We start from the raw sequence: 15,135 nt of genomic DNA, 5'->3' as shown, positions 1-15,135 counted from the left end.
ACCTATCTAACTACTAGAATAAAAATTGAAGAATATTTTCCTGACCCTGAATTTGTTAAAGATTTCTTAGGCCACACACACACAAATCAATCATATAAAGAAGAAAAATTGAAAAATTAGATCTCATCGATAAAAAAAAACTTTTGCTTCTTGTAAGACATGTTAAGAAAATGAAAAGGAACAGACAGGGAGAATACATTTTGCAAGATCTATGTCCACCAAAATACTTGCACCTAGACTACGTATAGAATGCTTACAATGCAATTCAAAGATAAATAAAAGAAGATGTGAACAGACTTTTTGTAAAGAATACATTACAAAGAGCAAATAAGCATTGAAAAGATGCTTGATATAATCAATCATTAGTCACAATGAGAGAACACTATGTATGCTCTACAATGGCTTAAATTAAAATGACTAAAGGGGCAATGGCTTAAACTAAAATGACTAAAGGGGCAATGGCTTAAATTAAAATGACTAAAGGGGCGTCTGGGTGGCTCAATTGGTTGAGTGTCCAATTTCAGCTCAGATCATGATCTCCTAGTCTTGTGAGTTCAAGCCCAGTGTCAGGTTCTGTGCTGGCAGTTTAGAGCCTGGAGCCTGCTTCAGATTCTGTGTCTCCCTCTCTCTGTCCCTCCCCTGCTCACATTCTACCTCTCTCTCTCTCCCAAAAATAAACATTAAAACAATTTTTTTAAATAAGAAAAATAGAATGACTGAAACTGTCGTGTTAGTGTAGCTATGAAGTGACTGAAACTCTCATATATCACTTGTGGGAATTGAAACTAAAACAGCCACTTGAAAAACAGTTTGGTAGTTTCTTTAAAAATTAAATACCTAGGGTCGCCTAGGTGGCTCACTTGGTTGACCGTCCGCCCTCGACTTAGGTCATGATCTCCTGGTCTGTGAGTTCAAGCACAGCATCAGGCTCTGTCCTGACAGCTCAGAGCCTGGAGCCTGCTTTGGATTCTGTATCTCCCTCTCTCTCTGCCCCTCCCCTGCTCGCACTCTGTCTCATTCTCTCAAAAATAAATAAACATTAAGAAAAAATTTTTTAAATTAAATACCCAGTTGCCATAAAACTCAGTAATCCTATTCCCATACCCAAAAGGAATGAAAATATCTCTCCATACAAAAATTTATATTTGAATCTTCATAGCTTTATTTACAATGGCCACAGCTGGAAGCGATCCAAATGCTCATCAAATTATGATACAGCCATTAAATGAAATACTACTCAGCATAAAAAAGGAAATAATTGCTACATGCAACACATGAATAGATTTCCAATGCATTATGCTATCTGAAATCAACCAGGCAAAAAAGTCTTCAGAAAGTACAGTTCCATTTATATGAAATTCTAGAAAAGGCCAAACTATATCAATACCTGTGCTAGGGGTTAGGGTCTGAATGTTGATTGCAAAGGAGCATGAGGGAATGTTTTCGGTGATGGAAATGTTTTATATCATGTTTGTGGTGGTAGTTCCACCAACAATATATATTTTCCAAAGTCAATGGATTGTACAAGTAAAATAACTTTATTTTAAATTCTATAAATTATCTGCCAATAAAGCTAATATAATGATGATAAAGCTTCAAGCAGGTCATTATCCAAAAAAGAAAAATTATGTTCAGATGCACAGATACATTTACAATCAAATATGATACAATAAGTTTATCAAAAAGCCAGTGTGCATTAATTAATGACAAGTAAAACTTTACCATTTTCATTTCAAATTTGTTTTTAAATTGAAATTTGATATCTTAATAAATAATAATAGACACTCAAGTTATAATAATTTTAAAGGGGGCAATGAAGAAAATTACTAAATAATGTCAATATGTTTTTCTCTTTTGACTTTTTTGTACCATTCTTTTTTTAGTCAGGCAGAGACATTCATTTATTTTAAGGATGATGCTGTTATAGCAAGAATTCAAAGACAAAGAGCTAATATTCAGATTTGACTTTCATAAGATAATTTTTTAATTTAAAGCAAAGAAGAGGTTTGAAGACTTGGAATTACTGAAGAAAATAAACCGATTATATAGATTAATCTACAATAATTAACTATTGGGATGCAGGTCTGATTGAAGACACAGGTAGGAAGATCTCAGGCTATGATGTAGGGGAAATTTACAGAAGCCTAGGGAAGAAATGGGAAAGATGGGGTGGAGGGAAAGCAAGGACAACATGGAAAGATTCAGGAAGATAACAAGAGTGAGAGCACGGAGGACAAATACTAACACAGTCACTTTTCCCCTCTTGAAATCTGTAGGGATTTGGGAGCACGTGGAAAGTCCTGGATAGAGAAAGGGGCACCTGAAGACAATGGGCCTGCATTGTGAGGGAGTGGTCCCCAAACAGCTTGGCGTCTCACATAACACAATGTCGCCAGTACCATAAGTCCAGCACTGAAAGAGGTAAATGACTAGGTCCTTAAGGACATGGCAACACTTCCATTTCCTCCAAGGCCTGTGTACAAGGAATGCAGGAGACCTGGAGACTGCCAAGTGCCCTGGTTGTGAGACCCAGAGACTCTGAGAAGAAGAAAGGATCTGCAGAGGCCCAGGGAAGAAAACAAGGCTGCAGGATATTAGAGCTTTGATACTGGAGGGAACACATCCTAAGGTTATTTTAAGAATGAGGGAACTCTAAGGGCGCCTGGGTGGCTCAGTCAGTTAAGCGTCTGACTTAGGCTCAGGTCATAATCCTGCGGTTCCATGAGTTGGGGCACCACACTGGGCTCTCTGCTGTCAGCATGGAGTCTGCCTTGGAAACTGTCTCCCTCCCTCTGTCCCTCCCCTGCTCATGTGCACGCTCTGTCTCTCAAAAATAAATAAACATTAAAAAATTAAAAAAAAAAAAAAGAATGAGGGAATTCTAGGTTGAAGAAATAGGAGAACACGCTCCTTCAGGTACAACACTTAGCGCCCATTTACAGCCATTTCTTCATGCATAATCAATTGTGAAGATGGAAAACATACCAGAAAAATCACTTCTATCTCACACAATTAGGTGTTTTTTGTTGTGTTTGTTTTTTGCCTTGTTTTGTTTTGTTTTTTTGCAATCATTTACCAGAAGAATCTTAGAAGGCTGGAGATGCATTCTAGTCCATATCTAAGAACGAATCCAAATGCTCAATAGCAAAAAGCCTGGATTCATCATGCTAACCAAAACTTTGCATCAAGTATATTGGAGCAGCCTATTTATAAAGAGAGAAAACCATCTAAGGCAAACTTGTTTATCTCTTTCAAATACAGTATAATGTGGGAGAAAAAACAAAGCTACTGGCTTTACCAAGAAGTCTCTTGGTGACATCCCGTTTTTCCTTTTCTACTTAGTAGGTTCTATTATTAAAATATTGCCCAGGCTCAAAAACCAGTGGCTCCCCTCTTGCTGCTATGTTCTAATAACACACACAAGACTATACCAGGAAGTTTTAGTGCTACAAAGAAAAGAGACAAAGTCATAGGCTTTTGCTATGGCTAAGAACATGATCCACCAAAGTTTATTTAGGTCTGGCAACCACTGGGGCTCAAAGCATGGAGGCAGAAAGATTTCTAACTTGTACCTAATTGTAAATTACAGAAATGCTTTGCCCTCATTGAACATTAGAAATCCATTACTGTATCTTGGCTGGAAGAAAGACAGATGTAAGACAAATCTGAAACAGTATTTAGAAGCAATCAACCAACAAATATTTATCAAGTGCCTACCATATTGTAGGCAATCCACAGACAACATTTATGCTTGGCATCCTTCCATTTCCTTTTTAAATGTTCCCATCCCTTATTATGGGGCTTCAAAAGCCTATTGCCCACCTGCTGATCCAAGGATTCCCTGAGGCTCCTACTATTTTACTTCTCTGAATAAATATTTTAACCATAATAAAGAATTCCATAAAATTAGCATATTGAAACATGAATCTCTTTAACAACAAATGGAAAAATGTGTTTGCAAAAAAATGTTAAAGCGAAAAAAGAAATCCTTGATATATATAAAATACTTAAAATGGATTTTAAAATATTGACTCTCAATAGCCAAAATAAACAATTTTTACACATGCATGCACACACACACATGCACACACATGTACAATGTTAAAGTTCAGAGTATTAGAATAGATGAAAAAATAAATAAAAAATAAAGCAATAATGTGATGCTGATATTCTGTTTTTCACCATGCTAAATTAGCAGTTTTCTTTTTGTTGTCTGTTTCAATGTGAGTATTCAGTATAGAAGAAGGCACAGTAATCAGGTATTCTGACACACTGCTTGAGAGAGTACACATTGGCATAATTCTTCTGAGAGTAGAAGCCATATAACAAATAGCTTAAAACAAACATAACTGTTGTAATAATAACAATTTTGAGATTCTAGGTATTAATCAGAAATTTAAGTAACAATTATACACTAAAATATTTCAGATTATGCTGATTTCTTTAAAAAATAATGACAAACTGAAATTAATCAAACTGTCAAAATTAAGGAAATGGTACATTTCTATAAGACTATCTTACACATATTTAAATAGCTATTTATAAAAAATGTTTAGGGGCGCCTGGGTGGCGCAGTCGGTTAAGCCTCCGACTTCAGCCAGGTCACGATCTCGCGGTCTGTGAGTTCGAGCCCCGCGTCGGGCTCTGGACTGATGGCTCAGAGCCTGGAGCCTGTTTCCGATTCTGTGTCTCCCTCTCTCTCTGCCCCTCCCCCGTTCATGCTCTGTCTCTCTCTGTCCCAAAAATAAATAAACGTTGAAAAAAAAAAATTAAAAAAAAAATGTTTATTAACATGAACATATACTCATATTAAGTATAAAAATGGTTTTAAAAAATGTACTTAAAACAATATCTCAGCTCTGTAAGGTATACTTTGAGTAGCTTAAAAGGCTATACATTAAAATCTTATGTCAGTTTTCCTCTAGGGTTATGGGAATTTTTTTCTGCTGCTTTATACTTTTCAAGTCTCCCAAACTGATCATTTCTGCCTTAAAACTGCTCCTTATACCAACTCCCCTTTTTCTTTTTGTCAGCACCTTCCTCCCAGGCAACAGACAGAATAACTTATAACCAACATTGGTAACATCTCCTCTTATGGGCAGTGAATTAACTGCCAAATCTTGTACATTTCTGGAAAACAACTCAGTTGGAGCTTCTAATATTTCCTCTTTTTACATTTCACATTTTACTACCTTTTCTTATGGTTTAATGCAAAAACTTGTTAACTTGTCTCAGCACCCATTTTCACTTTTTTTTAAACCAATTTTCTTACTACTTCCTCATTAATAATTTTAAATTATAGTTCTGTCCTGGTCATTATAAAATGAAGAAATGCACACATGTATGTTATATATTCTATATACAATGAAATTGCACGTAAAATAAAATATACCCATTTTTTGCATTTAAATATTAACAGGTTTTATAGCAGCACTCTCAACATTAGCCAAATTATGGAAAGAGCCTAAATGTCCACCAACTAATGAATGGATAAAGAAATTGTGGTTTATATACACAATGGAATACTACTTGGCAATGAGAAAGAATGAAATATGGCCCTTTGTAGCAACATGGATGGAACTGGAGAGTGTGATGTTAAGTGAAATAAGCCATACAGAGAAGGACAGATACCATATGTTTTCACTCTTACGTGGATCCTGAGAAACTTAACAGAAACCCATGGGGGAGGGGAAGGAAAAAAAAAAGAGGTTAGAGTGGGAGAGAGCCAAAGCATAAAAGACTCTTAAAAACTGAGAACAAACTGAGGGTTGATGGCGGGTAGGAAGGAGGGGAGGGTGGGTGATGGGTAGTGAGGAGGGCACCTTTTGGGATGAGCACTGGGTGTTGTATGGAAACCAATTTGGCAATAAATTTCATATATTGAAAAAAAAAGAAAAAGGTTAAATATGTGAGGTTAATTAACTCCATGTGGGGAATCTTTTCATAATGTATACATATATTAAATCATCGTATTGTACAATTTAAATATAAAAAAAAATAATAAATAAATAAATATTAACAGGTTTATACAACAAGCTCATAATGTATGAAAAAATGTAAGCATTTAACAAAAACGGGAAGAAGCCAAGGACTTTAAAAGAAATTTCTAGGGGTGCCTGGATGGCTTAGTTGGTTAAGGGTCTGACTTCAGCTCAGGTCATGATCTCACAGCTCGTGGGTTCAAGCCCTGCGTCGGGCTCTGTACTGACAGCTCAGAGCCTGGAGCCTGCTTCAGATTCTGTGTCTCCATCTCCCTCTGCCCCTCCCCTGCTCATGCTCTGTCTCTCTCTCTCACAAATAAATAAAGATTAAAAAAATTTTTTTAAGAAATTTCTGATTAAAAATACGTATAAATACATCCATATTTACATTCACTGGTCAACAAACATTTGGAAAATAAAAAGTTCATTTCATACATTCCACAAGAAAATTCAAATTAAAGCAATACAGTATTTCTTGCACCCAGTGACAAAATTGAGAAAAAAAAAACCCTCAAAACTTAATAATAAAACAGGCTGTGATCATGAAATCAGTGTTGTCCTGTGAAACCTGAGTAAACTCCTTCATTTAGATTGGTTCATCCACAGCCCCACCTGGATTCAGGGAAAAGTACAGGTAATCTTGGTAACAAAGAGAAATGTGGAAAAAATCCAATTTTCTGATTTAAGTGAGTTGTTTTTCATGGGAAAGCTATAAATGAAAAGTCTGATGAATCTAAAAGAAAAAACATCTCAGGATTAGCCTTCAGCTGTTTCTGCTCAAGGAGAATAGTATTAAAGTTTAGACAGGACAGGGTGCCTGAGTGGCTCAGTCCGTTAGGCGTCTGACTTCAGCTCAAGTCACAATCTCATGGTTTGTGAGTCTGAGCCCCGCATAGGGGGCTCTCTGCTGTTCTGTGCAGAGCCTGCTTCAAATTTTCTGTTCCTCTCTCTCTCTCTCTCTCTCTCTCTGTCTCTGCCCCTCCCCCACTGTGCTCACGCAGGCTTTCTATCTCCCTCTGTCTCTCAAAAATAAATACACATTAAAAAAAAGTTTAGACAGGTTAAAGACAACAAAAATTGAGAACTCTAAGTTGGTGAACTTATTTAAAGAATAATGGCTAACTATTTCTTGGTGAAAATTCCCTCCAGTTTTAAGTGTTTATGTGGGTATATGTTTATACTGGGAAATGGCGTAAAATACATTTCTTACACTGAGTTATGGTAAAACAAAAATGTTCAAAAGCTACTGTCTGGGAGACATTCTTGCATAGGGACACTGAGAGACTTATAAAAGAATGTCTATAGCAGCTCAATCGTAATAAAGAACAATTTGAATGTTCATCGAAGTATTATGGTATAGCAGAGAATATATCATGTGTTTTGAAAACCATTTTATTTTCATACTGGGCATACGACCATACAGGTGAGACTATGTAATTGAGTTCTGTCTAAAGTGTGGGAAAGTTTGTGTACACCTATTTTAGTAGTGGTCATAAATGCCTCGTGTAGTGATCTTCTCCACCCCACCCCCCAGACTTCTCCATCATAGTCTCCATATCTCTCTCTGCCTCTCTCTCTCTCTCTCTCTCTCTCTCTCTCTCTCTCTCTCCATCACATGCATACACAGCATTCACACTGGAGGCTACCTTTGAGTGATAGTAATACAATAAATTACGATACAAGGGCATATCCACAGGGGATTTGGGCTTAATTTTTTGTTTCTAAAATGGGTAGTCGACGCATGAACATTTTTTTATATCTTCCTTCTTTATACATCACATATATTTTATATTTTTAAATCTTTTATATCTATTTGGTATTTCATATTTTTAGAGGCAAGTAACTGAAAATCAGTCCAATTATTGCAAAATTGGAAAAAAGAGTTTCCAGTTAGCAATTTCTCCAAAATAACTTGGCAAGAGGAAGATCACCAGGCAGGCTTTCTGCAGAACTATACTATGCAGCCAATAGAAATTGCAACAGAGTTATTCTGGAGAAAAAAAAAAAAAAAAAAAAAAAAAAAAATATATATATATATATATATATATATATATATATATATATATATATTAACCAAAGGCCAGTTGAAACCATTCATTTAGCTTATACTTTGCCTAAACTGAAGCATCCACAATCATCTGCTTAACTGAGATAAGGCTGTTAAAGGAGGAATGGAAGTAGAAGTTCACCGAATTTGAAAGTTCTTATAAAACACATCCGGCTAAAGATGATTGGAGAATATTTTTCCTTAGAAGTTTTAAAAATAGCAGATGGAATAATAACATGTTGGAACTGAAGGAGCCCTTAGAGGCTCTAAATGAAGATTTTCAATCTTGCCTACATATTAGAATCACCCATAGGCTGTTTGGGTTTTTTTTGTTTTGTTTTGTTTTGTTTTGTTTTGTGTGTGTGTTTGGGCGGGGGGGGGGGGGTGGGGGGAGTTTAATCCCAATGCTTGGGTTGCACTAGAGACAAACTAAATCAGAATATCTGCAGGCAAGACCTAAGCATTAATGTTTTTAAAGACCTCTGCATCATTCCACTGTTCAGTCATTAGTTCCATCCTTTCACAGTTGAAAGGTCTGAAGTTGTAAGAGGTGGATTGCATTCTATAAAGTTCACTCAGCGGGTTAATTGTTTTCTGTCTTATTCCCTGTCTTCTGCCTCTCCCCTCCCCTTTTTTAATATTGCTGCTCCCCTGTATTTTAAACATTTATTTACATCCCTTCAAGTTCTCTTGACCTCATCTATCTCTTATTGTGGCCACCCAGACCTTCACACCAGTACAACCTGATGGCGTCTCACCTCAGATCACGCACAACACATCACTTCCCTTCTACCCGGGGGCTTTCCAAATGACTCAAGTGTCCGACTCACAATTTCAGCTCAGGTCATTATATCACAGTCGTGGAATCGAGCCTCGTGTCGGGCTCCATGCTGACAGCACAGAGCCTGCTTGGGATTCTCTTTCTCTCTCTCTCTCTGCCCCTTCTCCACTCATGCTCACTCTCTCTCAAAATAAATAAATAAACTTAAAAAAATGACACGGAGTCAACCAGGAAAATGTCTAAGATAAAATATGGCAGAGATAAGCAAGTGCAAAGGTCCTGAGGTGGGAAAAGGTTTGATAATTTCAGGGACAGAAATGGAGCCAATATAGATGAAGTATGGTGAAAAATAAGGAGAAGGATGTAAGATTAGGTTGGAGAAATTATAAGTACCACATCCTTTAGAGTTTTGTAAACCATGTTATGAAGTTCAGATTTTATTATAAGAACAATAAGACGCCTTTGGAAATTTTTCAGCTGAAAAGCAAGATGGTCTGATTTTAATTTTTGAAAAGATCACTCAAGTTTGTCTATGGAGAAATGTTTGAACAATAACAGAGAGAAAACAAACCAGTTAGAAGGCTAATATAATCTAGGAAAGAACTGAAAACGGTGTTCAAGAATAATGTTTAAGATAAAACCATGACTCTCATACAAACAAACATAAATTAAACATGTGTCATAGATGGTATTTTTAAATTCATTAATTAATGAAGAAATTAGTAAAATGTTACAACTAATTCAAAAGAGAAGTCAAAGAACACACATGTATTAGCAATCTGCAATGCAGACATGAATTTCAAATATGATAGATGTAAAACTGGCCAATACCCACAGGACAAGAACCAGTTGCATTTGTATTAATAAGAATCATATGTATTACTATCAGTTTTCTACAATTTCAAACAGTTGTAAAATAGCTCAAAAACTTATATATAAAAGGCACAGATAACCAGGAAAAAATGTGCTAGACAAAACATCTGGTAATCTTTCTTTACTCATTTCAAAGTGTTTCCCAATTGTTCCTGACATGAGTTTGGACAAGAACAGTGCTAGTGGATAGAGAAACCTGTACTGAATTATAGATGTGTTTTGAAGTCTTAACTGACTGAACTTGCTGATGGATTAGAAGGGCATGTGTGTATGGGAATGCAAGCTGGTGCAGCCACTCTGGAAAACAGCATGGAGGTTCCTCAAAAAACTAAAAATAGAATTACCCTATGTCCCAGCAATTTCACTAATAGGCATTTATCCAAAGGGATACAGGTATGCTGTTTCAAAGGGACACATGCACCCCAATGTTTATAGAAGCACTATCAACATAGCCAAAGTATGAAAAGAGCCCAAATGTCCATCGATGGATGAATGGATAAAGAAGATGTGGTATATATATACAATGGAGAATTATTCAGCAATCAAAAAGAATGAAATCTTGCCATTTGCAACTACGTGGATGGAACTGAAGGGTATTATGCTAAGTGAAATTAGTCAGTCAGAGAAAGACAAATATCATATGACTTCACTCAAATGAGGACTTTAAGAGACAAAACATATGAACATAAGGGAAAGGAAACAAAAAGAATATAAAAACAAGGAGGGGGACAAAACAAAAGAGACTCATAAATATGGAGAATAAACAGAGGGTTACTGGAGGGACTGTGGGAGGGGAGATGGGCTAAATGGGTAAGGGGCACTAAGGAATCTACTCCTGAAATCATTGTTGCACTATACGCTAACTAATTTGTCTATAAATTTAAAAAAAATTTAATTAAAAATTAAAAAAATAAAAATTAAATTAAATTAAAAAAAAAGAAGGGCATGTGTGTACAAGCATGTGAGGAGGGCAGACGAGAGAGAGAGGAATCAAGGTTGACTCCTATTTGTTGGTTAAACCTTGTTCCTGTAGCTGAACTGATACCAGCTGAACTCCTTCACTAGACTGGGACATAGAGAGCCAGCTAGATGATAAGATGTTGTTTATAGAAGAGAAACAAGAGAAAATATACACAATACCAGATAGCAATACAATATCTTCATAAGTAAGTTCTAAATTAAAGGCTTAGTTAACTCTAAAAGGGAAAGGGGCAGGGGCTCTCTGAAGCACCAATGTTGTGAACACTTTCTAATCATCCCATATGAAGTTTCAGCTAAGGACTTCACATTTTTTTTTAATGTTTATTTATTTATTTTGAGACACAGAGAGAGAGAGTGAGCATGAGCAGGGGAGGGGCAGAGAGAGAGAGAGGGAGAGAGAGAGAATCTCAAGCAACCTCTGCACTGTCAGTGTAGAGCCTAATGCGGGGATTGATCTCAAGAACCGTGAGATCATGACGTGAGCTAAAACCAAGAGTAGGACGCTTAACCAATTGAGCCACCCAGGCGCCCTGAGCTAAGGACTTTAAATACAACATAGTGGGATTTGGGGACCTCTTAATCCATCTCAATCATCAGTGAATCATATGTTTAAGTTTTGATGTCAAGAGGTTCTGGGTATTAAAAAAAAACCCCTATGTGAATATGTGTTTCTGAAGGTTGGGGCTGGACTATGGGATTTGGTGGGGGGAGCTTATTTACAAAGGAACAACAGACCAAATAGAGGCACAGTAGTTTATATGATATAATGGGAAGGGTGGATAAAAGCACCACCATATAAGGCACTTAGAGTAGGGAGTCAGGAAGGTAAAGCTGAAAAGATTAGAGACATCAGAGACAAGTTTGGTCTGCTTAAAAAATCACTAAGAATCAATACTGGCTTACTGCAGTCCTCTTTAATAAGGGGAAATAAGGATTATGCCCATTTTAAAATTTAAAAAATTTGTTAATAATACGTTCTATGATTTGCAGAACCAAAAAAAACAACTATAAAACAATGTCTCCGGATATTAATAGCAATGGCCTCTTGTGGTGAAACTATTGGTATTATGATTTTTAAATTATATTCTGTAATTTTCAGAATCTCTATAATGAGCATAATTATAAGGAAAAAAAAAACAACAGAAATATGATCATGGATAACATGGCAAAATAAGTTAAGAATATGCCTACTCAGTTTACTTCTGTATCTCCTCCCTAAATGAAACAGTACAAGATTGAACACATAAACCAAATCCAAATAAGATCTATCCTTGAAATAAATGATTAGTCCCCAAACAGTCATACCAGATTAAAGTCAATTATATATTGTTCCTTAGTATCATGAATATAAAGAAGTGAAGGAAAAATAATATTGCTATCTTTTTTTTACCCTCACTTGTAGATTTCAATGGAAAGAATTTTGCCTGTAGATCTGACCCAATCAAGCATTTATGAAGACACAACGTAACGTATGATACCAAAGGAACTCTTGTCCTCTTACTATATACGAAACTCATTTTAAACCTCCTAGGTGTCTGTCCTAAGCAATTTAGTATAAGATTGAATTCCACTAAGAGCTCCTTTCTGGGACTTTAACTGAAGAAGATATGATTGAAGAAGATATGATTACCATCTCCACCCTGTTGGCCCCACCAACCTTCTGGCCCTAGCTCACCAGGATAAAAGGCAGTTTGTCTCCTGAACTGGGTCTTCTGATCCCCAGGCTTCACATGACCTGACTTTTATGCATTTCTGCAGAGACAATCAACAGGCAGCATCTGTGTCTCTACCATACCCCCTGGACCCAGACACTTCCTAGCCATGACAGAGAAGCCATTTTGCTAGCTATTCTATGTGTCACAGCTTCTGCACACCCCCACCTTTCCCATGCCCTCCCAACATCCATCCACCTACTCTTATTGATAAGCTGTGCACTGGCTCCTTTTTCTCCAATGAAAGTATTGACTTGTAAAAGACACATAAAAAGCTCTTCAAAGTTCTTCCTACTTGAATAAAGCTTTATCTTCATGTTTTGGAGGTCACCATAATGTTGAACGAATCTGCTAGTAATTTTAAAGAAGCATGTGCTGATTACAAAAAGAAATTCTGTGAGTTCTTACAGAAGGCTTTAAAATTGTTTCTGCCACATGTTATCAAAACTCAAGTAGATTTATACACAACGCAGCTTAATCACCTCATGAGGAAGATGAGGAAGCACAGCCCAGTTATGACATCTACATTAAAGGGCTCAGTAAGAACTGAAAACATGTACTTTATTTATTTCCCTCTCTCTTGCATCAGGGAGACCCACAGACACTGAAAAGGTCAGACTAAATCTGAGAAGAGTCTCATGAAGCCCATTGTCCTGAATGCCCCAATTCTACCTGTCAAGGGTGCCTGGAAAGAGACACTGAAGAGAATAGTAATAAATATGAAAACCCTACAGAAGAAAGAACAACTTCATTGCTAAGATCTACATTATTCTAATTTTGATCTAACTACCACAACCTAGAAGGGGGAAAGGCAATTAATGTACACAAGAACTACTCTGAAGGAACTAGATGATGTCAATCCTTTGAGAGGACCGGTGGTGGTTATTTTTCTTCCCTTTGATGTCAGCTTGCCTGGGCAGCATGGTGGGGACCCACAGTGCTATTTACTCATACTTCACAGGGCAGTCCAACCTGAGTCATATGACTGCTGTGTCAGTGAGGTCAGTTGGACTATTACTGTTTTTTGCATGCATAGTCAGGCATCCGGTCCCTTGGGTTGCTTAAATTCATGAACCCCTGCCCCCACCAAGGCCTCGAATGCTGAATGAAGTGACAGTCCACTGATTGTCCAACTCTCCTTCTCCATGGCCAAAGAGCTATTTGGAACACATCTGGGCCTTCATCAGTATTTCAAACCCTGCAAAGCTTGAAGTTTGTTTTTAGACCACAATTCACATGGGCTCAGTAAAAGCAGCCTGCATAGTTGTCCTTTTCTGAAATCTTTGAACTATTTTTTTCCCCAAATGTTCTTAATTAATTTTGGAGTCTAGACTGTGAAATTGCAATACTCTCCAATCTGCTGCATCTCTTTTCAAGATGCCTAGAGGCATTTACAGGAAACATCAGTCATCAGTTGATTAGATTTGTGATAAGGTAACAAGTTCCCTCAGTTAACTGCATTCTCTGTTTCTTCTCTGCATTTTCTTACTTTTTAGGTACCCCCCATATGTGGATATTTCTTCTCCATTTATCTCCTTACTCTTTCCTATCTATTCTCTCCACACTTCCTCTCAACTGTGGTCACTGACTCCTTATTCTCTTCATTCTGAAATAATGTATGAGAAAACACTATAAATTCTGCAATTCTGTAGCAATTAGCAGTATGATAATTATAATTCACCCTTTCCCAGTACGATTTTGTGGGTGGGTACGTGTGTGCCATTTATGTGTACATAAGAGAGAAGCCCAGCTGTCGTGAACAATCCTCCACCCTGAACTGAGGTCTACACTACCTGCCCAGAGAGGGCCTGAACCCACACAGGCAAGACCCAGATACATCTAACTCATGACAGGTTTCAGATGTGAGTTTTTCAACGTTTATTTATTTTTGGGACAGAGAGAGACAGAGCATGAACGGGGGAGGGGCAGAGAGAGAGGGAGACACAGGATCGGAAACAGGCTCCAGGCTCTGAGCCATCAGCCCAGAGCCTGACGCAGGGCTCGAACTCACGGACCGCGAGATCGTGACCTGGCTGAAGTCGGACGCTTAACCGACTGTGCCACCCAGGCGACCCTCAGATGTGAGTTTTTGAAGACAAGGCAGTAGAGGGCCCGTCCTAGCTAAGCTAAGATGCATAGAAAATTCGTTTGCACTCTCCCATCTTGCCTGTCCCCTGACATGTATTTTTCTCCACCCAAGCACCCTATTGCTCTCTGCTGTTCTCCAGCAAGTCCAAATCTTCCCTCTTGGCCAATGCCCCCAGCACCACATTAAGCAACATTTGGTGCTTTCAAATGACCCTTCTCTCAAAATCAAACTCCCACACATTTAGGAAACAGAAGAAAAATATCCCATTCCTCTGGTCCACATGGGAATGTGACAAAATAATAACAACATTCCACTTGGGCAGATGTATGCTTAAAAGTTTGGTAATTGTTCCAAATAGATGACAGTTTCAAAACATCTCTAGAAAAAAAAATTGGAAAATAACACTTTCTAGAGATTCCTTAATTTTAGAGGTGGCTATCTCTTCTGACTGCCTGAGGCATTCTCTAACATAAAAAATGTGAAACAGTGAAATGAGGTAGTGAGTACCCTTTAAAAACCAGAGTATTTGTCAAATGCTACAGTGGCAAGAGGTGATGCCTGGCAGCTGTGAGAGCTGCTCTGAAACATCCATTAAAGTTTGAAATCAATTACTTTTAATATTGATCAGACTATTTCTGCCGGGGTTATTTACCTTGGCAGAAATAATAAAA

Source organism: Leopardus geoffroyi, chromosome A1 (assembly GCF_018350155.1).
Source record: "Leopardus geoffroyi isolate Oge1 chromosome A1, O.geoffroyi_Oge1_pat1.0, whole genome shotgun sequence".
Lineage (NCBI taxonomy): Eukaryota > Metazoa > Chordata > Mammalia > Carnivora > Felidae > Leopardus > Leopardus geoffroyi.
The sequence above is the reverse complement of the archived record's forward strand: the minus strand, read 5'-3'. Positions refer to the sequence as shown.